General features: G+C 39.0%; 2 non-coding genes across 2 annotated transcripts; one reads left to right on the top strand and one right to left on the bottom strand.

Moving 5' to 3' along the window:
* The first annotated feature begins 2,769 nt into the window (after nt 1–2,769).
* On the top strand, nt 2,770–2,876 carry LOC131257124 (small nucleolar RNA R71). The gene has a single exon (XR_009177142.1). It is a non-coding gene; the product is annotated as a small nucleolar RNA R71 (small nucleolar RNA).
* Nucleotides 2,877–9,712: 6,836 nt separating this feature from the next.
* On the bottom strand, nt 9,713–9,817 carry LOC131257241 (small nucleolar RNA R71). Its single transcript, XR_009177253.1, has one exon. It is a non-coding gene; the product is annotated as a small nucleolar RNA R71 (small nucleolar RNA).
* Nucleotides 9,818–26,240: the final 16,423 nt, after the last annotated feature.

Genomic DNA, 26,240 nt, shown 5'->3' with positions numbered 1-26,240 from the left:
TAAAAGAGGCAATGAAAAGAGAAGGGAAGTGATGGAAAGGTAATACCTGAAGAAGGAATTTTGAGGCTTTTCGAATTGTCTCAGTGTGAAGATGGGTTAGTACAAGAATTAAAACAATAGAAAGCAAACTATCATAAACTGTGGAAAGCAAACTATCCTAAACATCGGAAAGCAAACCATCCTAAATGGCGAAAAGCAAACTATCCTAATCCCAAATTCTTTGAAAGCAATAAACCTAACTAGAAAAATAGGAAAAAGTTACTTAGTCATGCCGCAAGGTTTCTCCTCCAGCCAGTATCTTGATAAATTTCTCAGTAGGTTTCATAACTAGACCATCCAAAATCCCATTTTGCAATAGGCTTGGATGCCCTGGAGCATGATTTTTCAGAGAAATTTGTGAACCTCAACATAAAGTTTCCTTTTAATCTCCTGAGGTATCCAAAGTACATATGATTCACCTGAGACAGAAAGTTTTAGAGTTAGCACAACATGGTGAATCAGAGACTACAAGTAGATAAAATTTAGAGAAATTCTTTGTAGGTGATGTGGTCTCAACATATTCTGAAGTTTCAGTATTCGGTTCAACTTTCAGCTCCTCCTCCCTTAATGGTAAACATTGAAGATCAGTAGAAGGAGGGACTACAGAATAAGGGTTCTCTCGGTTAGTAACAACCACCGAGGTATTATTTTGCAAGGCATCTATTATTTCTTTTATCATGGGATCATATAAATCTACAAAGTGTGCCAAGCAATCTTCAAAATGTTCAGTTAAAAGGAGTTCATTCACCACATCGAGATCTGTAATGATATGCCCAATAACTCCTTTATCTTTTTTTAGAGTAAAAATGCACATACTCTCTTATTTTTTCTCAAGGTGGGATGAAGTCACCACTAGGTATGTCTCTTATTGACCTAAGTAAATCTGTTCAAGATCAGCGAGCAAAGATTTTAAGTCAAGCTTCACTGTCTTGAAGCTAGACGATAGAGACATTACATCAGTCTGGGACAAATCTTCAAATTGTGGCCTCCACTGGTTAACTTCATGTACCGGTGCAGTTTCAAGCATGACATCCATCTCCTTAATCGTGTCATCATCCAAATTAAAGGAGTGGGCCAAACACGTCTCAAGAGGGTCAGAGTATAGAGTCAGGAGCACATTATCTTCCATGAACGAGTTAATCATGTTAATGTCACAGGCCTTGTCATCATCCTCTGCCTGTTTGCTCATATTGAAAAAAAAATATTGAGCTCCAACGTCATATTTCTGAAAGATAAATTCATAACTCCATTCCTACAATTAATAATTGCATTTGATGTAGTAAGAAATGGGCGACCAAGAATGATAGGAATTTGAGTGCTTATATCCATGATGGGTTGAGTATCCAGGATAATAAAATCTATTGGATAATAGAATTTATCAACCTGGACGTACACATCCTTAATAATCCCTCTCGGTAGACGAATTGATCGATTGACAAGTTTTAATGTGGTCCGAGTGGGTTTTAATTCCCCTAGGTCTAGTTATTCGTAAATCGAGTAAGGAATCAGATTAACACTTGCCCCTAAGTTAAGAACTGCATGCTCGATTCGGTAGTTCCCAATTACACAAGTGATGGTTGGACTACCGAGGTCTTTGTACTTTTGTGGCATGTCGTGCTTGAGGACGGCACTCACTTTTTCTATCTGAAAAATTCTTTGTTGAATAGTCTTTCGTCTCTTGGTAGTGCATAAATCTTTCAAAAATTTAGCGTATGAAGGGATTTGTTTAATGACATCCAGTAGCGGGATGTTGACCTTCACTTGCTTAAGCATCTCTAGAATATCCTGAGAGTTTGATAGAGGTTTTTGTGCAATCAATCATTAAGGGAATAAAGCAATCGGCTTGCCTTGAGGTTATGGTTCTAATCTATGTGGAGTAATGCTAGGTCTATCATCCCTGTCTTCTTCCTGGTCCTTAACTTTTTAGTCTTTATCGAAATAGATTTATCAATTGTTTTACCACTCCTAAGATTGGTGATAGACTTAAAGTGTTCCACATATTGATTTGAAGAGCTTGGTTCACTAATTTCATATTGCATTTTAGGATTGGGGAGAGGTTGGGATGGAAAGATCACTTTCTTTCCACTCGAAATTTTTATCTCACACCCTTGTATAGCCTTTGAAAGGTCTTGAATGGCCTGCATTATACTCTGGTTGAAAAGATCTTGATTTTGAAGGTGTTTTAAGACTAGATCCTCTTAAAGGTTCCCTTGATTCAGGAATTGGTTAGGGAATCCTTGAGGAGTACTAGTTTGTCCATTCCTTCAGCTGAAGTTGTATGTATTTGAGGTGGGTCCACTGAAAGGTCTTTGGTAGTTGTTCATGGCATTTGACTGCTCATTCATAATTTCTTAAAAAGTAGGTATTGTTGGGCAATTTTCAGTTGTATGTATGTTGCAAGCCTAAATACCGCAAACTTCTTTCTTAGCTTTATCCTTCTGTTGTTCCATGGCCTCGACTCTTCTTGTGAGATTGGCCACCCTTGCACTCAAGTCATCTTCTTCTTTTATAACATACATTCCTCCCCTTTCCTTTAATTAAGTAGGTTTAGAAGTTGCGGGTTTTGGAGAGATGTTACATGATTGTTCGTTTTTAGCAAGTCTGTCTAAATAATCCCACACATCATTGACATCTTTATTTATGAATTCCTCATTGCACATCATCTTGAACAATTGGTACATGAAAGATGTCAGTCCATCGTAAAAGAAATTTGTAATATACCACATTTCAAAACCGTGCTGTGGACATGAATTGATAAGATCCTTGAATCGCTCGCAACATTGGAAGAATTTTTCATCTTCCTTTTGGGTGAAGTTCATAATTGACTTTTTGAGGGTGTTCGTTTTATGGTATGGGAAATTTTTTTTAGAGAACTCCCTTATCATGTCATTCCATCTGCCAATCGATCGTGGACGTAGTGAGTGTAACCATGTCTTGGCCTTTTCTTTTAAGGAGAAGGGAAAGAGTTTCAGCTTGATCGTGTCCTCAAACACATTAGAAAAGTATAAAGTGGCTATTATCTCATCAAACTCTTTCAAGTGTAGATATGAATTTTTATATTCAAGTCTATGGAATTTTGGAAGGAGTTGGATCAATCTCGACTTGATATTTATATGTCCTGCATTCTCTAGAAAAATCATACAAGAAGGTGTGCTCACCCTTGCCAGTTGTAAATAATCTCGTAAAGTACAAGGCGAGGGTACTTGATGCACCTCATTCTCATCCTGGATTTCCTCAACCCTAGTTGAGGATTTGGAGGTTGATTGGCAGCCATAACTTCAGTTAACTCTGTAGATATCGAGTGGTGTCTAATCTTATGATGGATAGATAACCCCTCAACCAATCCTCCTTCACTCAAGAGACGTCGACTATTATCATGGACCCACTTGGGCATGAAACACTCTTAGCCCTTAATTTCAGAATCTAACCTAAACCTAAAAGAAAGAAGGGAAATAGAAATCTAGAAATATAAAGAGAGAGAATTTGAAAGAAGTTACCATATTAGAAGTTTCTATATTAGGATCCTGCAAAAGAAAAAGGAGAGTGAATTAGTTTCTAAAAAAGAAATAAGAAAGTTTCTAAAAATAGAAATAAAAAGATGAGTTAGTGTCTAAAACTAAAAATAAAAGTTTCTAAACAAACAACCTAGTTTCTAAAAATGAAAAAGGAAAGTTTTTAAAAATAAAAAAAGGGAAAGTTTCTAAAAACAAATTAGGAAAGTTTATAAAAAAAAATTAGGAAAGTTTCTAAAAAAAGCAACCTAGTTTCTAGAAATGAAAAAGGAAAGTTTCTAAAAATAAATTAGGAAAGTTTTTAAAAAAACAACCTAGTTTCTAAAAATGAAAAAGGAAAGTTTCTAAACCTAGAAATAGAAAGCTAAGTTAGTTTCTAAAAATAAATTAGGAAAGTTTCTAAATCTAGAAATAAAAAGAAAAGTTACTTTCTAAAAACAAATTAGAAAGAACACTAACCTAAAAACAGAAAGTAAATAAATCCTAATCTTAAGATAATTTCAAAACTAATCAAATCTAGAAAACGCAACCGTCAATCCCCGGCAACAGCACCAAAAACTTATTCACAACCCCAAGTGTAGGGTCGCGATGTAGTAAAAATCTCGATAAGATCGAGGTCGAATCCACAAGGACTGATCTTATTCGTTTTTGAAATTAACTAGAAGTAGATCTAGAAGAAGATGTAAAACTAATTCTGAAATGATTAAGAGAGTTTGTGAATTAAGTAATTAAAACTAAGAATTTAAAGGTGGGAACTAAGGTGCCAAGGATCCACTTGTAGTGATTAGGGAGCCCTCTTGCTTGATTTAAGTAACATAATTAGAATTGGAGTCCTATCCTATCTAATTGAAAAATATATCAATAAAACTAAATCTGAACTTCCATTGACCTAATTCTCAATGAAGGAGAACTATGATAATTGACAAGGATTCCATCACCAAACCATGCCCAGGAGACAATGGCAAACAACAGGATTTACCAATCCCATAATCTCAAAGCAGGAAAATTGTGAAGATTAGGAATGATTCCATCACCCTACCTTGCCTAAGGGATGATGGTGAACAATAAGACTTACTAATTTCATAATCTCAAATTAGGAAAAGAAGATACCCAAAGCTATTGCAGATCTACTATAATTTGAGTAATAATAAACCATTAAAAACTGAAAGTATTCCTTAAATATCAAATTAGAATTCATGGAGTTCAATATAACATGAATCAAAGCAGTAGAAAGATCCCATCATGTTATAAGCTTCACCTCTTAGACCTAACTAAGAGGTTTAGCCAACCATAGACATGATTGGACCAAAGTCTCTTAAGAAAAATATGAAAACAACTTAGGAAGAAGAAGAAAAACTCTCGGCGATAGCTTCTCCACCCTTTTTCTCCATTCCTTAAAACCTAGAAGATGCCTTAGAGCATCCTAGGGAGTCCTACTTATAGTTGTGGAACTCTAACTTTTGCACCTAATTGGAAAACTCTATAAACGGCTTCAAATTTACGTATTTTCCCAAAATAGACTTCACTCTTTGTAATTTCACAGAATGACCTAGAGTTTCAGAATATGCTTTTCAAGACGATTTCAAGATTCCTCTTCTTCACTTCAAATCTTTGATTCTCTTCATTCTTCACTTGTTTTTTTTTTTGGATCTTTGGTATGTGAATTCTTCGATCTTGGCCTCCTAAGATCCATCCCTTACTGTGGTGATTCTTGAGCATCAAATCCATGCTTTTAGCACCCTTTTCAATCCAAGCTCTTAAATTTACCTTGCAACATAAACATAAGTAAAATAAAACATTAAGCATTATCATGTTCATAAAACTAAGAAATAAATGGGGGATAATATGCAATATTTGACCCTCAACATTCATGCTATTTAGCATTACACTAGCCATCTCTTGATCAATTCTATTTTTTTCTTTCAAAAATTCCATTTTGTTGAGGTGTTTTGGTGTAGAAAATTCATTCGATATACCATGATCATTGCAGTATTTCTCAAAATTGGTATTTTTGAATTCGATACCATGATCACTTCTAATTTTCAATCTAGATATGTTTTAAAAAATTTCTAACTTCATTAAGAGTATCTGATTTTTTCTCTTAGAAAGGCTACCTAAGTATATTTAGTGTAGTCATCAATTGCCTCTAGAAAACATTTCTTTCCACGTCTACTCTCCGTTCTAGTTGGTACGACTAAATCCATATGGAAAAGTTTAAGAGGCTTGGCCATGGCTAAGGAATTCACTTTCTTGTGACTATTCCAAATTTGCTTGCCAATTTAAGATGCACTACAAACTTTTTCTATCTTTTTTGGTTTGGGTAGGCTATGTAAGTGATCTCTTTTGCTCAATTTATATATCTCTCCATAGTTTACATGTCCAAGACGTTTATGCCATAGTTCAGTCTCGTCAGTTTGAACTATGTAACATGAATGGTTTGTTGAGCAAGAGTTGTCAATTATATAGCAATTTTCAGATGTTCTGTGACCATCCAATATTATATTTCCTTTCTCATTTATAATCTCACACCATGATTTGAAATTTTTACACTATGCTTATTATAAAAGAACTGAGATATGCTCAAAATATTATGTTTTAATCATTCAGCATATAGAGCATTTTTGAAGAGAGGTAAGTTAGGAAGTTATACATTACCTTGGCCAATTATCTTGCAGTTGCTTCCATCTTCAAATGTACTTCAGTGATGTTTAAGAATATAGCCTTATCACCTATCATGTGTCTCAAACATCCACTATCCAAGTACCATCTTAAATGGCTAATAGCTTTGAAAGTTGTGTGGGCAACAAGACACTTAACCCTTGGAACCCATTTCATTACCGTTCTAGGTTTAGGAGGATCTCTTATTTTTCGCTGTGTTCGGGAGTTAGGATTTCTCCTTTTCAATATACTCCAGTTGTTAAGTATCAAATATTCCATATTTCCCCCTGTTTGTAACATAGTTTTTTGAACATGATAACACTTAATGGGTATATTTTATACATATTTGTATTGTGAGGTGAATCTGAGAGCTTGGATTGAAAAGAATGTTAAAAGCATGGATTTGATGCTCAAGAATTACCAAGGCAAGGGATGGATCTTAAGAGACCAAGATTCAAGGAAACCAAGTGGAGAAGGAAGGAAGTCGAAAGTACAGAGTGTAGAAATTTAAAGAATTTGAACTTCACTATCTATTATTCACAACCCCAAGTGTAGGGTCACAATGTAGTAATAACCTCGGTAAGACCGAGGTCGAATCCACAGGGACTAAACTTGTACGTATTCTGAAAGTAACTATAACTAGAACTAGAAGAAGATTTAAATCTAAATTTGGAATATAACGAAGTAATTGTGAATGATGTTGATTTAGAACTATCAATTAAAAGGTGGGAACTAGGGTGCGAAGGATCTACTTGCAACTATTAGGATTTACCTTACTTGATTTAAGAACATAATTGGAATTGGAGTCCTATCTTATCCAATTGGAAGATGACATAATCAAATCTCTGAACTTTTCATTGACCTATTTCTCAATGGAGGAGAATTATGAGGATTGGAAGGGATTCCATCACCCTACCATGCCCAGGAGACGATTGTGAACAACAAGATTTACCAAATTTACAACCTCAAAATAAGAAAAGAAGATATTCAAAGCTATCACAACTTTTATTGTAATTTTAATCATAATAAGTCATAGAAAACTGAAAATATTCCTTTAATATCAAACTAGAAATCAATGAAGTTCAACATAAACAATAATTAAAGCAAGATAAACATCCTAACATGCTACAAGCTTTACCTCTTAGCCCTAGCTAAGAGCTTAACTAGTCATAGGTAACTCAAAAACATAAGAAAAATAAGAAAATCTACTAGAACCCATGAAGAAATCGAAGTAAAAGAATATCATCGGTGCTCCACGTAGGCCTCCTTTCCCTTTCTAAATCTTAGAAGATGCTTTAGAGCATCCTAAGAACTCCTATTTATAGTTGGGGAATTCCAACTTTCACACCGAGTTGGAAAAATCCGGACATCGCCTCAAATTTATGTAGTCTGCCCAAAATCTGTCATTAAGTGTGAAATATTGCATATTCCTCCTATTTATACCTTAGCTTTATAAACATGATAGTGCAATCGATTTAATTATGCATGTTTTCATGTGCAAGGTGATTTCAAGAGTTTAAGATGAAATTGATGCTAAAAGGAAGATTTATACTTAAAAGATTATTAAATGAAGATTTGGAGATTTGGAAGTCATTAATGAAGAATTCACATGTCAATGATCTAAGAAAACTAAGTGAGGAATGAAGAGAATCAAAGATTTAAAGTGAAGAAAAAGAATCCTAAAATTGTCCTGAAAAAGCATATTCTGAAACTCCGAGTTTATTTTGGAAAACTGCGTAGAGTGCATAAATTTGAGGTGGTTTAAACTCCGAGTCTATTTTGGAAAATTGCGCAGAGTACATAAATTTGAGGCTGTTTCTAGATTTTTCCAACTCAGTGCGAAGGTTGGAGTTCCACAACTATAAATAGGACTCCTTAGGATGCTTCAAAACATTTTCTAGGTTTTGGAAAGGTCTCAAGGAGTATACACAATGATGGAGCAACCACCAAAGAGTTTTTCCTCTTCCCTAGTTTATTTTTTATGCTTTGTTTAAGAAATTTAGTTTCAATCATGTCTATGGTTGGCTAAAACTCTTAGTTAGGGCTAAGAGGTACAGCTTGTACCGTGTTTGAATGTTTATTTTACTTTGATTCTTATTCTTATTAAACTTCATTGATTTCTACTTTGATATTAAGGGAATATTTTTAGTTTTTTTATGATTTATTGTGACTCAAAGTACAATAGATGTTGTGATAGCTTTGATTATCTTCTTTTCCTGTTTTGAGATAGTGAGATTGGTAAATCCCGTTGTTCACCATTGTCTCCTGGGCATGGTAGGGTGATGAAATCCCTTCCAATCATCACAATTCTCCTCCATTAAGAATTAGGTCAATGAAAAGTTCAGATTTGACTTAAATTACTTTATCTTCCAATTAGATAAGATAGGACTCCAATTCCAATTGTGTTCCATGAATCAAGTAAGGTAGCATCTTGATAGCTACAAGTGGATCCTTGGCACCTTAGTTCCCACCTTTAAATTGATAAGTTTTAATCAACATTATTCACCATTTCTCTCAATTATTCATATTTCAATTTAGATCTTTTTCTAGTTCTAGTTCTATTTTTTTCAGAATACGTACAGGTTTAGTCCCTATGGATTCGACCTCGGTCTTACCGAGTTATTACCAAATCATGATCATACACTTAGGGTTGTGAACAAGTTTTTAGCACCGTTGCCCGGGACTATGACTATGTTTTTCTAAGATTAATTAATTTTGGAATTAGCTTAAGATTAGGGTTAATTTCTGCTTTGTTTTTAGGTTAGGATTTTTTTCTGAAATTATTTTTAGAAACTAACATTATTTTTTGTTTTGTAGGATCCTAACATAGCCACTCCAATTTGGTAACCTCTTTCCAATTGTCTCTTTCTTTTTAGATTTCTTATTTGCTATAGGTTTTATTTTTCTTTTTGTTAGGTTTAGTTTGTTTAGTTACTTAAGGGCTGCGAATGTTTCATTTCCAAGTGGGTTCATGATAACACTCAATGTCTCTTAAGTGAAGGAGGATTAGTCGAAGGGTTTCCTATCCATCACAGGATTAGACACCACTTGAGACCCTCTGAGTCAATAGAAGTGATGGCCGTAAATCAACCTCAACCTCTAGTTGAGGAAGTTCAAGATGAAAACAAGGTACATAATGCACCCCGCCTCGTACTCTATGAAATTATTTGCAACCGGCGGAGGTGAGTACACCTTCTTGCATGATATTTCCATTGAATGCAGCAACCATGGATATTAGAGCAGGGGTAATTCAACTCCTCCCTAAGTTTCATGGACTAGAATCTGAAAGTCCATACTTGAATATAAAAGAGTTCGATGAAATCATATCTACAGTACACTTTCCAAACGTGTTTGAGTACATAGTTAGGCTGAAATTATGTTCCTTTCTCTTTAAAAGAAAAGGCCAAGTAGTGGTTACATTCCTTAAGACCAAGGTCTATTGGCACGTGGGCTGAGATGATAAGGGATTTCCTTAAAAGGTTCTTTCCCTATTAGAAAACAAATGCCTTAAGGAAAGCAATCATGAATTTTGCACAAAAAGATTATGAGACCTTCTAATGTTGGGAGCGATGTAAGGATCTCATAAATTCATGTCCATAACATGGCTACGAAATATGGCGTATAATAAGCTTTTTCTATAAGGGATTGACCTCACCCATGCGCCAATTTATGGAGACGATGTGTAATGCGGAATTCATGAATAAGGAAGCTGATGATGAGTGGGATTATTTTGATAAACTTGCTGAAAATGCGCAATCATGGGATACCTCTTCAAGAATTACCACTTCTAAGCTTACTTAATCAAATGAAAGGAGAGGAATTTATGTTTTAAAAGAGGAAGATGATATAAATGCAAGAATGGCCAAACTCACAAGAAAAGTTGAGGCCATTTAACTTAAGAATGTAGAACCCGAAAAGACTGTGAAAGTTATTTATAGTATTTGTACTTGTAACGTACATACAACTGAAAATTGCTCAACAATTCCTGCTTTTCAAAAGATATTGAATGAGAAATCAAATGCCGTAAAAAACTACCAAAAACCTTTTAGTAGACCCACCTCAAATACATATAACTCAAGCTGGAGGAATCATCCAAACTTCAGTTGGAGGAACGGATAAACGGCAACTCCTCAAGGGATCCTTAACCAATTTCTGAATCAAAAGAAACCTCAAGAGGATCTGGCCTTAAAACATATACAAAACTAGGAGCTTTTTAATCAGGGTATGCTGCAAGCCTTTCAAGACCTTATAAAGGCCATAAAAGGTGTTATGCCCAAACTCGAAAATTGGATGCACAAAATTCTCAATCGGTGAATTCGGTGTCGATAGCCTCTATAGTATCCCATTCTTAGCTCTTGACACCTATATGCCAGGTTTCGATCCTGGGATCTTACAAGGACGATTTAAAACATAAACTTTTTTTTCAAGATGCATAACCATAAGCATAACCAAGTCACAAATAACATCACCACATATCCACTATAATCAAAGTGTTTGAGTACAATACGGAAGGAAAATACAAGATAGATATCAAAAACTCTAAAAGCTCTACCGCACGCTCCTCTCTCAGCGCTACTGCGTCTAAGCGTCAAGTGCACGCATCTATCATGCATAAGCTTATAGAAAGCTTAGAGGGTGGTGTACATGTGTACGCAACGAAGGTTCCAAGTATACAATACAAGTCCACAATTCATACAATATCAGAAATACTGGTAAGTTCATAAGTCATATGATAACAGAGTAAGCAGAAATACTGACAACTCCATGAGTAATACAATATCAGAGTAAGCAGAAATACTGACAAGTCCATGAGTCATATAATATTGGAGTAAGCAGAAATATTGACAAGTCCATGAGTCATATAATATCAGAGTATGCAATACAGATCGGCTATGTAATGTGGGGTTGTGGTAAACCAAATGCCATGTGCTAGGGATGCAATGCAATATGTGGTGTGAAAGAAATGACCAAGCTAGGGCGTGAAGTCGGGATAAAGTACATAGTATCGTAGGCTGTGGGTCCATCACAAGGGACTTCTATCTAAACTAGTCTCATACCTAAATTTGGATAGTCAGACTTAATGTGGTAAACTCCTGATCTCAGGTTGGTCGCATGCCCCAACCAAAATTCTAGCCACTGTGAAGATACACATAATGATTTGATTGCGCACCACTAGCCCGAGTGGATAGTGAATGCATGAATAAATCAAATGTTGAGTATGTAACTCATACTCAGTAGGTCTACATATTAGTACCGTACATCTCTGGGATCATCACCGGGGTCTAGTACACTCCACGCCAGCTTGCCGCCCCATCAAGCGCATAACTGGGTAAGTGGAAGAGACCTCACTATCCGCCTACCAATATTGGCCCGGCTCATCAATAGTGGAACCATTTATAAGTTGGTCAGACTCAGCCTAACATTGTCTACTCCCTCATGCAGGTATGGCCACAACCCCTCCCAACCGATTACGACACAGTCGGAGATGTGGTCTACTGGTATACGACCCTCATGCACTCATATATATCCACTCGGTCTAGACGTTGGAGCATCCCCTGGCCTCGGGGGTTTAGGGAATTTCACCCAGGGACATTTATGGCACCCCATGTTTCAAAACATTTTTGGTGTCCCATTTAGCCATCCATGATATGCCTGTGGAGGCCACGACCCTGATGTCACTAGGGCGTATGGTGGTCATATCACAAAATGTGAGATGCATGAGTCATACCATCCAGTCATGCATTGAACCCACGCGTACCGCACACTCATGTGGGCAACTTCGCCTCTCAGGGAGTCATATAAATAATCAGCCCAATAGCACATGCTATGCTCAATCACTCCTCATAACAAGCACGTGGATGATGCATATGGGCATGTATCATGAAGTATACTAAGCATGATTATACATACATCATGGTGGGCATGTATAAGGCAGCCCATGGCTCGTGTAAATGAATGAGTGGTGTGCACATAATCACACACACACAATTAAGCCTCACACAATGGGCCTCATACAATCCCAATGGACCTCATACAATCACGGTGGGTCTCACATAATCATAATGAGCCTCATACAATCACAATGAGCCTTATACAATCTCAATAGACCTCATACAATCACAGTGGACCTCGTACAATCACAATGGGTCTCACATAATCACAATGGGCCCCATAAAACACAATGGGCCTCAAACAATCACACAATGGGCCTCGTACGATCACAATGGGCCACATATGATCATAATTGGCTCAAATGGGCCTCATACAATCACACAATGGGCCTCATACGATCACAATGGGCCTCATATGATCACAATGGGCCTCATACAATCACAATGGGCCTCATACAATCACACAATGGGCCTCGTGCGATCACAATGAGCCTCATACATCACAATCGGCCTCACACAAGGGACTCATACAATCATAATGCTATGCTAACACATACTCAGTGCGTATACTAACAGAGTCGTAATCAATAACCGGCCTATATACATGGCGGGGGTCCATAGAAGGACCGTTGATCTAATTCATAACATGAGGATTGGTCCTCAACAGTGGATATAAAAAATCTGATACCACTGATCCTTTCATCTGCAGTGATGATGCACTCCCCTCATATCAAGGATGGGCCTAGATGGCCTACTCATATCAAGAATGGTCCTAAGATCAAGGAGTGGGCTTCCTTGCTCATCCCATTACATAGCAATCTAGGCTTCCTAAGGGCCCAATAGGCACAAGGTGGGCTCTACAAGGCATGGTGGAAACATAATTCACAATGGGGATCCAATGATTTAGGTTAGTACATTAAGAGGAGATGAGAATGGGCCTAGTCAATGGGCCTTATGGAGGATTACAATGTGGACATTTAACCACCACTGCTCTTACAATGTGGACATTTAACAACCATTGCTCCTAAGGCTTGGCCCATTAGAACCTATCCTATAATGGGGGCCCATAGTCCTTATACTAACTAGGAGATAGATAGGCATCATAAACATTACCACACTCATTATGGTGGACTCACATATCACAATTGGGCTTTATCACATAAGCCTCATATGCACCACAATGAGCCTCATCACAAAGGCCTCATACACATCACATTGGGCCTCACATGTACATTACATTGGGCCATATCTCATGGGCCTCAAATACATCACAGTGGGCCACATCCATGGGCCTCAAATACATCACAATGGGGCACATCCATGGGCCTCAAATACATTACAATGGGCCGCATCACATGGGCTTCAAATACATCACAATGGGCCGTATCATATAGGCTTTAAATACATCACAATGAGCCACATCATATGGGCTTTAAATAAATCACAATGGGCCGCATCACATGGGCTTATATACATCACGATGGGCCGCATCTTATGGGCCTATATACATCATAATGGCTCGCATCTCATGGGCCTATATACATCACAATGGGCCTCATCATAAGGGCCTCATATACATCACATCGGGCCTCACACATGGGCCACAAACATGGGCTTCAAATACATCACATTGGGCCAAACACAAGGGGCGACCCATGATGAAATTGCGGCAAAGACCGCTTAAGTTGAAGTAGGAATATGCCAAGATGTCCTAGAGGGGGGTGAATAGGACTTTTTTAATTTTTTATGATAATTTAAAACCTATCAACCCTATCCTAAATAAATATGCAAGTATTAGGATTTCTTCAAAATAACTCTAATGGCCTCCAAGGCAAGTAAAGGATTTAATCACAAAACTATTCAAAAGATAAACAAGATGCATAACATAGTTCATGATGAATGTGACTGTGTGTGAGGTGTGATTCTACTTAGTTCCAGAAAATCATGTGCATATGCAATATGAAAATAATAAGAGAAATCACACAAATAGTAGAAGTAAATGGCAATCTCAAACACAGTCATTTTTATAGTGGTTCGACTATGTGTCTACTCCACTTTCAGCGAACGCACTCAACCCTTGAGTGTACCAGATCTCACTAATGGAGGTTTTAAATCAAGTTCACCGCAAACCAGTACAAATTACTCTAGGCTGACTCTAACGTGTCTCCACAACACAAGTTTATGCCCCACACAGGAGCAAGGGTCAACACATAGTACCCAAGTTTTAGGCCACACAGGTCAAGGATCCATACAAGGAACCTACCAGTTTATGCTCCCATGAGCGAGGGTCAACACACAACACCCAAATTTTAGGCCACATAGGCCAATGATCCATACACGGAACCTACTTGTTTATGCTCTCCACAGAGCAGGAGTCAATACAAAGCACCCTCACGTGTACTCCCGTCGGAGGCCTCCAATGAGGACTTGAAAGGGGTGAGAAGCACCTTTGAGCCAATCCTACAAAAGGAATTATCACAAGGGTTCTCTGGACTCTAATGACTTATAGATAAGTAGATGAGTCCCATTAAGGACGTTGATGAAGATCTCCTCCTTTGATGACGAAGAATCCTCACCTCCCTTGAACCGCAACACAGATGATGCTCCAATGTAAGGTACCGGGTTAGGTCAAGGTTATGATGGAATCCTACTCTATTAAATGTTTTCCTATAAAGGAGACAATGCTTCTGATTATCTATGCATTTAAGATATCCCAACTTAATGATTTGCTATTAAGGTGGTAGTTGTAGTATCCTTGAATGCGGAAGTTCATTCCCCAATCCACTCTATTGAATATCAATGATGAGGGTGGATTGGAGGATGAACTCCCATGGGAGAAAAGGCTTAGGGTATATGATCTGGGTTTAAACACCCAAAAGCACTCTCTATTTTCTTTACAAACAACCAAAGGCAAGCTCTTATTAAATAGGTAAAAAGTTCCAATGGATATAAAATAGGCATATTTTTTACAGAGTTCGATATCATCAAGTGTATACTCTCGATAGCATCGAATGGCCACTCGATGATACGAACTCAACCTGTCAAACGCTTTTGAACCTTTTTGCCAACTAGTCGAGGGGATCGAACATGTTTCGATGTCATCAGATTTCGAACTTCGATTTCATCGAAACGAGGTTTGATTCCTCAACATTTGAAAATGAGAGAGCAGATGCCTTTGAAACTTATTAGGTATATGATATGATCGAGGATCCTTCCATATCATCGAAATTTGAATATTGATAGTCTCGATGATGGTGTCAATTCATCGAAAAATTCAAGAATTTTCCTATAAGCTTGTGTAATGACCCAGAAAATTTCCTACTAAGACCCGAGTACTACCTCTATTTTCCTTAGAAGTTATTTGTGGGTTAATTAGCACTAAACTCGATTGCTTGTGAAATTAGCATCAATCACTTTAAATTTGATCTGCAGGACTCAAAACCTGTAGTATCGTTAGCGCTATGTTACTCTGAAATCTGGGATTCAACGCTATATCCAGTTGCTCTTAGGAATTTTTAGAAGCTTTGGATTGGACCTGGACCGCGCGTCGAAAGTCCGATAGCGATGATCTTAGACAATTACGGTCACCATGTTGGACTTGACCATCACCTCAAAAATCAAGTCTAGATGATGTCCTGGGTCGATTTGATTTGAGTCCAGAGTAAAGAGTGTGAGAACGGTGAGAAATTAAATGTGATTTTATGAAATCTGAGTTGTGTCGCTTGCACGATGATTTTAAGCAATCTGACTATTGGATTCTGACCCAATTTTACCCTCGGATCAGGGAAGATGGCCTAGGCATGTCATTGTGCTTGTGGACCTGATCGAGTTTCGGTGACCGTTGAATTGAGTGTGGTCCGCCACGGCTGATCTGTAAATTCGATCGGTACGAAAACTCAGCCTGACCTAGATCCATGGTCAGTGAGCTTAAGTCCGACCGCACGTAGAGAAAGGACCACCGGAAGTGCTCCGTTGGATCGAGAGAGGCCTGATTTGGTTATAACTTAAGTATACCTTGGCCCTGGGGCTATTTTCATCAATGTTAAGCCTATATAATGACCTTAAAACCCTCACTCTCTTTTCCATACCAATTTCCTAACTCTAGCTAAGAAAGAGAGAGGATAAGAGAGAGAAAGTGAGAGAGAAGTTGGTGGATCATCTTAAGATTCTTTCCTGTTACTCCACATCCTTAAACCATCACTTTTGAATCGTTATTCCGACGATTGTAAGTTCCTTCTTGGATAAGTTAATCTAACCCTAATCTGTTTAGAGCTTAGAATAGTCTATGTGTTGATGTAGCTCATTTCTATTCTTGCCTTAGGTTATCTAGTCGCCGTTGACGAAGACATATGGTCTGAATCAGTTCGGTGCGCTTTTTCTGGTTTAAGGTGCGGACTATATTCGTATAGGTTATGGTTTTCAAGGCTTTCAACATCAGTTAATGGTTTATTCTTATTGTGGGTGCAATTTCACATGCCAAATGCTATGTTTATTTTGCATTCCTGATATGTATGTGTTTTATTGAGATTTGTGTATTCTATGTATATGTAGGAAGTATCGTATACGTATAAAATATGAACATGTGTTTGTCATGATTATTTGTCGTGTACTTGTGCTAATTGTATGTGTGTCAACTCCTTGGCAAAAGGAATTGTCCAAATGCGTGTATTCCAACATACGTCATGTATGTTGAACTATGTAGTCTAAGTGTTTGTAGAAATGTCTGAATAGTTTAAAGTGTAATATATTATCCTATTTGCGGGTGTTGAGAAGCGATTCTCAACTCTCCTATAGGTGTGTATGATTTCCTACATGCAAGTCACATTCTCTGTTGTTTAATTTCAAGTATTACTTATGTGTAAATCCATGTTAAGTTGATATGCTTCAAATGCTCACATATTACATGATTTGAATTGTAGTTCCTTTACTATTCTAAATTGTATATGCATATTTGTTATAATGAAATGTGTTTGGGACTATGAAATAGTCCAGGAAATCGGTAATCGGCCTTCGTGGCTGAGGTTGCTTTCGCCACGAAGGACGTGATTTGATGAACCCGAGTCATATTAGAGTTGTCGGCAGTGGTTTGGCCACATGGAGTGTTTGCGCACTCTATGTCATTCAACCTAACGTGCGCTCGTGCTAGTCGAGTTCGTCAAGTAACCCGATTGTCCGATTTATGTTCACCATGTATGGACACTATTGTTTGAATCTAGGGTACCAAACTTACCGATGAAATCCTGTTAACCGTTGTACCTTGATCCGCTAAGACTCATGAGCCGGACATGGTGGTATGGGACACCGTGGTCGAGCTGTCGGCTTACGCTGGGGTGACAAGCCTCCCCTAGTGACCAGTGAGCACACCAGACTCATGAGCCGATTATGGTGGTATGGGACACTATATTCGTGCTGTCGGCCTACATTGATTGGTGACAAGCCCTTTGTAGTGACCTCGAGCATACCTGGATACTGCATTAGGGCGACGAGCCTTAGAGTAGTAACGAAGGTATAATAGGCCTGCATTGATTGGTGACGAGCCCTTTGCAGCGACCTAAAACCATATGATCGTATGAGATGGCCTAGGACTGACGACCCTAGAATGGATCACTGTGTGGAAATTCATATGAGGAAGGTACCTTAGCTTCCCAATCCTGCTGTATGAAAAGGACTAATAATAACTTGGTAATCATGTTCATGCACCGCATTTGCATGTGCGTGGAAGTCGTTGGCACTGCGGGAGGATGTCATGCGTAATGTAAGATGAAGACGCTGAGGGAGTAAGGCGAGGGCATACATCATTTATAGATACATCCTTGCACTAACAAGAGTAATTAGGACATGTTAGATTGTTCTGCTTTATCATTACAGCTTGATTGAATTGATAACATGTTAACCTTTGCTTTATTGGTCCACTGAGTTGATCACTCACTCCCACGTTCTGGGGCGGTGTTAAACACCAACTAGACTATGTCTTAGATGCAGATCTTGACGCGACCCCTGAGGCAGAGCAGGAGTTCGAGGATGATGAGGCCGCATTTTCTTTTATGTAGTTCCCAGGCGGGTTCTTGTGAGTCATGTCCTGATGTGCGGGAATTTTAGATTTTCATTTGGATTAGATAATGTCATCTGATGCTTGTATTTTTTTTATAGCAACACTTATAAGTATGACCTGGCATGTATACGTATTTCAGGGACTTGCACATGTACACTTATGTTTCTTTAAGTCTTCCGCTTGCGTCCTTCACTTATCCCTGAATTATGTTTGCAGTTTGGCTTAATCTATTCAATGTTTTATGTACTCATACAGACAACATACATCCATCATTAAATATGTTGCATAAGTGATGGTTTGAAACTTGGGAGCTGAGTTATGCTCGACCCCCGAATTTTAAGTCGTTACAGCTTGCTGGACGATTTTTGTCATATTTCGATGACATCGACCACGTCTCGATATGATCGATATTTGAATATCGATTTTATCAAGTGATCCTTGATACGTGAAATATTTTACCTGAAAACTTGCTAGGTAGTTTAGTGTCCCAATCCGATATCATTAAAGGTCTATCGATATCATCGAGATTTGAATTTTGAGGATATCGAGGCTCTCTTCGATATATCGAGAATCACATGATTTGCCTTAGCAGTATATTGGACACAACTGACTAGATGTTAATTTTATCAAGACGTCTTGATGGACTCAAGATTCAAAATTCGATGATATCGAACAGTCCATCAATTCATCGATAATTCAGTCCAGAGTTCTTTGTAGTTGCTGGGCACAGAAGTCCTCAATACGATATTATCAAGTGAGTTTCAAGGACATCAATAACAGGTTCGATTTCATTGAACCACGTGTCGATAAATCGACAAAGGCAGAAAACTTAAAGATTTTCCTAATTTTGCAAATTAGTTTTCTTACCTAAAACCCTTGGATGTTCTATCCAATTTTAAGGGTTTTATATACCTGGTGTTTTGGGACATAGGATATGAGGCTAAGGTTTACCTTTAACGAGTTCGGGCACACATCCAGTTGAGGCAGACGCTTGAACAATCTTCATATGGGGCTCACTTGTCTTACTGACTCAACACTCACGCTAATTGACAAACCAGGGTACTTTCAATCTCCCCCTTTGTCAATTACGCGACAAAACACCCTAAAGACCTAGAACTGCATCTAAACTAACACCCTAAATTGTGTGTATATGAACTTTACACAATTTTACAAAGCTAGTCAGTTCATACACACACACACACACACGACTGTATCATTCATTGGCATAGCTGCTCCCCTTGTCTTCTTGCAACTGCTCCCCCTAACACCTGTATCACTATTAACAAACAAATACACACAATTTTCCTCCGTGGTGGGATTTGTTCTCCCTCTTTTTGTCAGTCATTGGCAAAGGGAAAAATAGCAATAGATGTTGACTGAAGTTGAAGCATATGGGAGAATCAAGACCCAGATAGTAGCTCAAAATAAAATGCATAATCAGAAGAGATAGGTGTAAGACAGATAATGACATCTTTTATAAAAAACATTTATGCATGCCTAGTCAAAGGAGAGCTGTGATTTTAATAGATAATAGCATTATAGGCATAAATCATAAAATTAATGCTCAAGTGATAAGGAATATGCAAAAGTAAGCAACCACAATGTATACTAGTATTCCACAGACTTAGGCGCATAATTGATAGCAGAGAGATGGCAGCAAAGATATATGAATGATCAAACAGCCAACAACAAGAAATATCCAAAATAAAAACTGCCCAAGCTTGGCAGTATCTCATTTTCCAACCCAAAACAATCACACCAAAATTCAGGCCCAACCATGAGCACATCAAAATAAGGTATTTTCCTCTTCCAGTGGATGAATAGCCCCAAAATGTTTCGATCACAAAATACTAGCTTATCCAGGTCAGTCGTTTATCACACACACACACACACACACATAGATACACACAAACACACACACACACACACACACACACACACACACACACACACTTAGGCCATCTAAAAAGATATTTATGCCCTAAGTACCCCATGGATAATCTAGGTGTGTGATGAGGAAAGAGTAGCACTACAGATTATGAAAGCTTGGGTGTACTTAGTGCTAAGGTAGGGAAGCCAGAATTTGTTCTGTAGTATGTTACAGAGCCATCATCATGTGCTTAATCTCTGAAAGACAGGCTTTATAGTTATCAAGTCATTTCATCATGTGAGATTGTCCATCTAGAAGATGTTGCGCAATATCTTGTTCTGTGAAAGACTTAATGATATTGACAGAGTCGACGCTGTGCACAGGATTTCCCTTCCCTGAGATTTGATTGGTTGGACACCCACGAAACACGTTGTCAATGATATTCAAATTGCAAATGTCTTCGTAGTTGAACCAGGCACAAGGGTGTGGGGAATCATTCGCAGGAGGTAACCCAATTTGTCGGGAAAGCTTGGACATAAGACATGGGAACGGAAGGGTAGTGATCTATTCCTCTATAGTCACACAAATTAACCGTTGTAGAAGAAGAGTGGGTAGACACACTTGAATACCTTGATGAACATCATACAGGATATTGAGAATGTATGGAGAAAGCTTTTTTCCAGAAACTTCACAGGGGTAGACATTTGTGCTGAAGATGCTGTGAAGTATTTTATAGAAGGGATCGAGGTGCTTAACATGAAGAACGTTCTTCACATTTCTGGGTATTGTAGCACCATTACATAATGCTCGATTAACTTCTCCCCATACTCCAAGACCATTCATATTCCGTTCAGTTATAGGTATCCCAGTGACTTCTACACCTACTAGATGACTTATCAGACCGGGAGTGATGTGCTCAGTCCTATTCATGACACCGACTGAAATGAGTGGGGGATTATTCTCAACGTTGTAGATTAAGTTCAGAAACTGATGCACAAGATCATACTGAAATTCCTCTCTAAAATTCATGATATTGCCCCACCCAATCATTTTCAGGAGATTGATGATCCCAAAGGGTTCAACGCACTTACTATGAATAGCTCGTTCTGCCACGATTTCTAAGTCTGAAAATGAAGATGAGACAGTTGTGTTTTCCTTACCTTTCTTCCGCTCAGTTGAGTCACTTTGTAGGAGAAACAGACCCTTGTCTTTAGTCATTGCTGCTTTGAATGAAAGGAGACTCAGATTCTAAATACAGACAACTAACCAAGATAACGAAAAATGCAATGGAAGATGAAACACCAAAATGAGATGGAGAAGGAAGACGAGTGAAACCCTTTTCTCGTAATCCCGAATTTTATTAAATAGTAAACTTCGATATCATCGAACATGGTTTTGATGATATCGATATACCCTAATCGATGTTATCAATGATGAGTTCGAGGGCAGACCAATTGTCACGCCCCAAACTCAGAAACCGGGCCCACAAAATTTTTGATCGCCGAATTCGGTGCTGACAGCCTCCATAGTACCCCATTCTCGGCTTCCAGCGCCATACGCCAGATTCCGATCCTAGGATCCTACGAGGAGGATTTTCAACGTACATTTGTCTCATAAGAAGCTTAGCCACAAGTATACACAAATCACAAAGGTAGCATCATCATCACATATCCACTAATATAAACATTTGAATACAGTGCTGAAAGGGAATACATATATCAATCAAAGCTCCAAAAGTTTGCTGCATGCTCCAAGCTTGACGTTGCTGCGACTTAATGCCACCTGCATGCATCTATCGTGCACAAGCTTATAAAAAGCTTAGAGGGTGGTGAAAGTGTGTATGCAAGGTAAGTGCCAAGTAAGTAATATCAAAGTAATCAGAGTAAGTAGAAATATTGACAAGCCCGTAAATCATACAACATCGAAAATACTGGTAAGATCATGAATCATACGATATCAAAGTAAGCAAAAATATTGACGAGTCCATAAATGATATCAGTAATATGGGCATGTTAATAAACATACAATATTAGAGTAATGCGAAAACATGCTGATAAGCCCATAAATACTATCAGCCTTATCCAGGCTATGCGATGCAAAAATATAATAAACCAATATCATATACTGAGGAAGCAATGTAGACCAGCTATGCAATGGGGAGACATAGTAAGCCAAATATCAGATATTGAGTCCACGAATACTGTCAACCTTAATTATGTTATGCAATATAGAAGCACAGTAAACCAGATGCTATGTGCTGAGGATGCAATGCGATGCGAATGAAATGACCAAGCTGGAGTGTGAAGTCGGGATGATAGTACGTAGTATCACAGGCTATGGGGTCCCCCACAAGGGACTTCTATCCAAACCAGTCTCATACCTAAATTTGAATAGTCAGACTCAATGTGGTAAACTCCTGATCTTAGGTTAGTCGTGCGCCCCAACCGAAATCCTAGTCATTGCGAAGATACACGTAACAAATAGTTGCGCACCACTAGCCCAAGTGGATAGTGAATGAATGAATGAATAAGTATGCAACTCCTGCTCAATAAGTCCACATATCCTGCTCAATAGTCCACATATCAGTATAGTTCCTTTTTGAGAAATCACCGGGGTCTATTATACTCCAAACCAGATTGCCGCCCCATCGTGCGCAACAAGGTGAGTGAAAGAGACCTCACTATCTGTCTACAATATTGGGCCCGACTCGTCAATAGTGGACCCATTCCTCGAGCTGGTCAGACTTAGCCTAGCATTGCCTCCTCTTAGGCAAGTAAGGCCGTACCCCCTTCCAACCGACCATGACACAGTGGGAGACGCGGCCTAATGATATACAACCCTCATGCATTCATACATCCACTCGGTCTAACCTTAGAGCAACCTCTGGAACTAAGAGGGTTCTGGAACTTTCACCCAGGGATATCTATAGCACCCCATGTATAACAGATTTTCGGTGTCCCATCTGGCCATCCACGGAGGCTACGGCCCTGATGTCACTAAGACGTACAGTAATCACAGCACACAATGCAAGATGCATGAGTCATACAATCCAATCATGCATTAATCCTGCGCATACCGTGCACTCATGTGAGACAATCTCCGCCTATCAGGGAGTCTTATAACAACAAGCACTATGGCATATGCAATGGTCAATCCTATCTCATAATCAAACATGCAAATGATGCGTATTGGCATGTATCATGATGTTATACTGTCACATACTCTAATCGGTATCAATAATCAGCAACGACAATCGACCTCTACGATGCGAACATTTAACCAACATTGCCCCCAAGAAATGGCTCACATAGAGCCTAACATATAGTGGACCCATGGCCTCACACAATGGCCAAATATACAACACCATGGGCCTCACTCAAGAGCTTAATACACATCATGATGGGCCTTTCACATGGGCCTAAAATACATCACAGTGGGCCTTATACACGGGCTGAATACATATCACAACGGGCCTCAAACACGGGCCGCATATACATCACATTGGGCCTCAAACACGGGTCGAATGCACATCCCAATGGGCCTTAAATACGGGCTGCATATGCATCTCATTAGGCCTCGACAATCGAAATTGGCCTCGATAATCGGCCCTGATAATCGAAATCAGAATCGGCCTCATCAATCAGAATCAGAATTGGCCTCGATAATCGACCTAGACAATCGGAATCAAAATCGGCCCCAACAATCGGCCTTAACAATCAGAATTGGCCTTAATAATTGTAATTGAAATCAGCCTAAACAATTGGCCTCGACAATCGAAATTGAAATCGGCCTCAATAATTGGCCTCGGGAATCGAAATCTTAATCGGCCTCAACAATCGGCCTTGACAATCAGAATCAAAATCGACGTCAACAATCGACCTTGACAGTCAGAATTGGAATCGGCCTCAACAATTGAAATTGAAATCAGCCTCAACAATCGGCCTTGTTAATCAGAATCGAATTTGGCCTTAACAATCGGCCTCGACAATCGAAATTGGAATCGGCCTAAACAATCGGCCTCAATAATCAGAATTAGAATCGGCCTTAATAATCGGCCTCGACAATCGGAATTAGAATCGGCCTCGACAATCAAAATCATAATTGGCCTCAACAATTGGCCTCGACAATCAAAATCGGTATCAACAATCGGAATTGGAATCGGCTTAAATAATCAGCCTCGACAATAAGAATCGGAGTCAGCCTCAACAATCGGCCTCAACAACCGGAATCAGAATCGACCTCAACAATCGGCCTCGACAATCGGAATAAGAATCAACCTCAATAATCAGCCTCGATAATCAAAATCGGAATCGGCCTCAATAATCAGCCACGACAATCGGAATCAGTATCGATAATCGAAATCAGCCTCGACAATTAGAATTGGAATCGCCCTCAACAATCAGCCTTGACAATCGAAATCGAAATTGACAATCAGAATCAGCCTTGATAATCGACCTCAACAATCAGAATCAGAATCATCTTCAACATTTGGCCTCAACAATCGGAATTGGCCTCAATAATCGGCCTCAACAATTGGAATTAGAATCGGCCTCGATAATTAGAATCAGCCTCGATAATAAAAATCGGCCTAACAAAGGGCCCAAGGGAAGGTCACAATGTGGACATTTAACCATCATCGCCCATCAACGTGGACATTTAACCATCATTGCTCCCATAGAGTGGCCCACATAGAGCCAAAAGTATCGTGGGCCCATGGCCTCACACAAAGGGCTAATATACATCGCAATGGGCTACATACCTGGGCCTAATACACATTACAATGGGCCTCATTACATAGGCTGAAATTACATCATAATGGGCCTCATCATATGGGCTCATATACGTCACAATGGGCCTCGCCAAATGGGCCAAAAATACACAACAGGTGGGCCCTGCACATGGGCCTCAAATACATCACATTGGTCTTATCAAATGGGCTGAAAATACATCATAATAGGCCTCATCATATGGGCCATAAATACGTAACCGGTGGGCCCTGCACATGAGTCTCAAATACATCACCATACATATCGCAATGCGACACATCTCATGGGCCTGATACACATCAAGTGGGCCACATATCAGGCCCATATACATCACATTAGGCCACCCAATAGGTGGGTCCTGTGCTTACATAGCAAGTGGGCCTTGTGCCTAATAAATGGGTCCCACTTGTTGAATCGCTTGGACGTGCAACACATGCATCGCGAGGGCCGCATGGGCTAAGGAAAATGGACGGATGGTGTGGTTAAATGTAATGACCCTAAAAATTTTGTGTTATTCTTTCCTTAGTAGCTTTTGGGGTAATTAGCGTTATACTCGATTGCTTGTGAAATTTACATCAATCACTTTAAATTGTATCTGCATGACTCAAAACCTGTAGATTAGTTAGCGCTATGTTACTCTGAAATCTGGGATTCATCGCTAAAGCCAGTTGCTCTTGGGAATTTTTGGAAATTCTGGATCGGACCTGGACCGCGCGTCGAAAGTCCGATAGCGATGATCTTAGGTTGTTGCGGTCACCATGTTGGACTTGACCATCACCTCAAAAATCAAGTCCATGTGATGTTCTGGGTCGATTTGATTGAGTTCGGAGTGAAGAGTGTGAGAACGGTTGGATATTTATTAAGATTTTATGAAATCTGAGTCGTGTCACTTGCGCGATGATTTTAAGCAATCTGACCGTTGGATTCTGACCCAATTTTACCCTCTGATCAGGGAAGGTGGCCCAGGCATGTCCTTGTGCTTGTGGACCTGATCGAGATTCAGTGACCGTTGAATTGAGTGTGGTCTACCACGGCTGATCTGAAGATCCGGTCGGTACGAAAACTCAGCTTGACCTAGATCCATGGTCAGTGAGCTTAAGTCTGACCTTTCGTGGTAATAGGCCCACCGAAAGTGCTTCGCTGGATCGTGATAGGCTGGTTTTAGTTATACCCTAAGTATACCTTGGCCCTGAGGTTATTTTCATCAATATTAGGCCTATTTATAGACCTTAAAACCCTAGCTCTCTTTTCCATACGAATTTCCTAACCCTACCTAAGAAAGAGAAAGGAAAAGAGAGAGAAAGTGAGAGACAAGTTGGTGAATCATCTTAGATTCTTTCCTGTTCTTCTTCATCCTTGAACCTTCACTTTAAATCGTTATTCTGACGATTCTGAGTTCATCTTTGGGTAAGTTAACCTAACCCTAATCTGTGTTAGAGCTTAGAATAGTCT

The sequence above is a fragment of the Magnolia sinica genome, chromosome 9 (assembly GCF_029962835.1).
Source record: "Magnolia sinica isolate HGM2019 chromosome 9, MsV1, whole genome shotgun sequence".
Classification (NCBI taxonomy): domain Eukaryota; kingdom Viridiplantae; phylum Streptophyta; class Magnoliopsida; order Magnoliales; family Magnoliaceae; genus Magnolia; species Magnolia sinica.
This window is presented reverse-complemented; position numbering and strand designations above follow the sequence as displayed.